Here is a 3,496-nt window from a genome sequence, read left to right as displayed (position 1 = left end):
GAATTGCATGTGCTATCCAAGGAAGACTCACTAAAGCTATGCTCATTCCATCCCTCCAGCAGGACCCTGAGATAACAGCAAGGACGGGAGCAGAAACCAGACGGAGGCTGGCTGAGACTGCACCTGGTTCCTTGCACGTGCCCCTCCCTCCTGCTTTTCATTTCCCGTGCTCCATTCCCTCCGCTCCCCCTTAAACTCCCCTGAAACCCGAAAGTGGTAGACAGTTCTAGTCTGTCTCCTTACACATCTGATGGTGAACTTCCTGCCTCGCACCAACATTTGGGACTCACCAGTCTTTTGTTTCTGATTGGTGAGCAAGCGGTGGGACCTGGATGCCAGGAACATACTTGTAAAGGTAGGAGGAGAGGACATATTTGATTGAACTCTTTGCAACTCAAGATGGGGCTTATAGGACTTCAGCTTGTGTTAGTTGATTGGGGGAGGGTTCAAGGAAGGGGTGGTTTTGTTCTAGACTGGGTGCTGTCAAAAAGCAAGAGCAATTCTGTGATTATCTTAACTTTTACTTAGAAGCAGGCAAACTAGTGCAGGAAAGGGAGAGAGACAGCTGGCCCTTTTGTGGTTTGGACAAAGTTCTTGTTTTTGTCTGTTCTTAGACAGTTACAGAACGGTCTTGGTTTTTGTCTTGCTCCAGAAAGGTAACAGAGAGAGTGTTCTGGGACATGGTTTATGTTCAGTAGGAGAACTCCATGGCCTGGCTCAGCTATGGTGGTCAGGGGCTGCATTTTTTCTTTCTCAAAGTTCACATTATAATCGGTTGTTTTTTTCCTTTTTTTAAAAAAGATGACCGGTAAGGGGATCTTAACCCCTGACTTGGTGTTGTCAGCACCACGCTCACCCAGTGAGCTAACCAGCCATCCCTATATGGGATCTGAACCCGGGGCCTTGGTGTTATCAGCACCACACTCTCCCGACTGAGCCACAGGCCGGCCCTTGTTTTGTTTCTTTTCATCAAATACATTCTGTGTTAGTTCATTCCTGTTGCTTATAACAAAATACTTGAAAGTGGGTGATTTGTAAAGAAAACAAAATCTATTGCTTACAGTTTCTGAGGCTGGGAAGTCCAAAGTCCATCTGGTGGTGGTGACAGTGACCCCGGGGTCTCACATTTCAAGATGGTGGAAGCTGAGAGAACAAGACAGAGAAAGACAGACTCTCCTCTTCTTTTAAAGTCCTCAGAACCACACCCCTGACCATCATTTTTAATCCATTTGCTCCTGCATGGTCCTACAATCCAATCAGCTCTTCAAGGCTCCACCTTTCAACTACCATAATAGGATTTCCCATCCTCTTAACAGTCACAGTGGGGGCTAAGTTTCTTTCTTTTTCCTTTTTCTTTTTCTTTCTTTCTTTTCTTTTCTTTCTTTCTTTCTTTTTTTTTTTTTTTACAGCAAACAGGGATTTAATATAAATAGAAGCAGCATAGAGAAACTCAAAACTATACATAAGCCAAACCCAGATGCCAAGAAGTGGGGATGAAGGCAGGATTTCTGACCCTTTGGTTCAGCCGGCCCCGCAAATAAAATCCAACCAAAAGAAATCAAGAAAATAAGCATGATTCATACTGAGCTGTGGGAGAAAGAGGGGTGAGGGGACAAAGGTAGGTGTGGGTGTCACCATGGGGTCAGGTCTGACCCTGGGCTGGGAGGGGGAGGGCAAGGTCCTTCACCACCACATAAGCCAAACCCGAGCCACCCAGGTGCTATGAGGCCCTGCCCGAGCAGGGAGGCTGTGTCACACATGTGGCAGGACCCCGCCCCTCCCCCAATGGGATCAGACAGTGGCCACCCAGGCCTGCTGGGCTGGAGACTGACACAGGCTCTGCCCTCCTTGTTTAGGCTGCCTGTGGAGGACGGGGTCACTGCTTCATGATGGCACCTGGCTCAGCCCCAGCAGACCACAAGAAGCCGGCCCCAGACTCACTCAGTGCCTCCAGCAGCTGTGCGGACGCCGCATCCTTGGCTACGTCATGCCCGTGCTGCCCATCTGCGGCCAGCGCAACCCAGATAAGGCCTCTGAAAGGCACTGGATGACCAGGGATCACCGCCTGGTACCAGAAGTGGTGCCAGCCAGCAGGTCCTGTGCCCAAACACTTGGTGAGGAACACCGGGCTGCCCAGCCTCATTTGTTAGCACAGCAGCTGGAGGGCAGCCCGAGCCCCTTGGGACCCTAGCCTGTCCCTAGCCAAGGCCAATCGGCTGCCCTGCGGCTGTAGGCACCGCAGTGAGGGACCCGCAAGCTGCTGGCGGAGTCGCTGCTTCGGGCCTGGCTTGAGCCACTCCACGGCCACCTAAGCTGCACAGAGGCGTGACAGCCCTCCCGCTAGGGCCTTTGGGGGCACGGCGGCGGCGGTGCGCTGCGAGCTGAACTTGAGCAGCGCGATCTTCGCGGGCGCCGCCGGGGCTGGGCAGCGGCAGCGCCTCCTGCAGGCCGGGCCCGGAGGCTGCAGCGCGAGCAGCAGCGGCGGCGGCTCCCGTCGGCGGCGACCCGTCCACGCGCAGCTCGCTCTTCTCGCCGCAGCGGGCGGCTGTGCAGCGGGGCCATGGCGGCCTGGGCGCCGCGCCGCGAGCTGCAGCGGGCGTCGGGAAGCCGCGGTTCAGGCCGCCGAAGGTCATGGGCAGGCGGATCTCGCAGGCGGCCCGCGCGCTGCCACAGTGGGATCCCCTGGTGCTCGTAGACGTCCTGGGGCAGCCGCCCGAGAGCACCTCCGAGCCGGCCGGCGGCGGGCTGCCCACCCGGCCTGGGGCTGGCCCGCCGTCCTTCCTCTGCCCCTCCACCTGCACCAGGCGGACGCCCGTCTCCCTGACCCGCGCCTCCAACGCCGCCTCGTTCTCTGGATTCACCTGCTCACCCTGGAGCTCACACGCTCGCTTGGACTCGTAAGTTTCTACTACAGGAAACCTGGGGAGTACAAGTCAAGCCTCAGTGAGTTTGGGCGGACACAATTCAATCCACTACGCTTTCCCCCTACTTTAAAAAAAAATGACTTTTTGAAAACCAGGTCAGTTGTCTTATAAAAAAAAAAAAATGTCATTCTGGAGCAATCTCATAATTTCTTTGTGATGGCATTTAACTTGTTCCAATAAGCTGAATATAGGTCTAACGGCTTAGAAAGGTTAAATAAAACTTTTTTCTGGCAAGAATACAGTCTGGACGATGTCAGGAGGTGAATACATCCTGGCAAGAGGTATGGAATAGAATGGTAGATTGCCTCACTGCTAGTGGTGTTAAATTTGTTTAACTTATTTTTATTTGTTAGTGATGTTAAATTTGATAACCTGGTTCAAGTTGACAGCAAACTTCTTCAGTATGAAGGATGGTCAGTGAGCCAGCCATTTGTCTGTGGGTACTTTGGTGCTATGCAAGTATCTGCTTCCCAAGACCCTCTTTCCAGCTTCACTTATCAAAACCTTAGTCGATGATTTTATTGTTCATTCTACATTTATTAGATGGCACTTTTTTCTTTTCTTTCCTTTTC

The 3,496-nt window shown here is 52.6% G+C and overlaps 1 pseudogene; it reads right to left on the bottom strand.

Moving 5' to 3' along the window:
• Positions 1 to 1,876: 1,876 nt before the first annotated feature.
• On the bottom strand, positions 1,877 to 2,891 carry LOC134377687 (dead end protein homolog 1-like; annotated as a pseudogene).
• Positions 2,892 to 3,496: the final 605 nt, after the last annotated feature.

The sequence above is a fragment of the Cynocephalus volans genome, chromosome 5 (genome assembly GCF_027409185.1).
Source record: "Cynocephalus volans isolate mCynVol1 chromosome 5, mCynVol1.pri, whole genome shotgun sequence".
NCBI lineage: Eukaryota > Metazoa > Chordata > Mammalia > Dermoptera > Cynocephalidae > Cynocephalus > Cynocephalus volans.
Note: the sequence above shows the minus strand (reverse complement) of the source record. Positions and strands in the feature narration are given on the sequence as shown.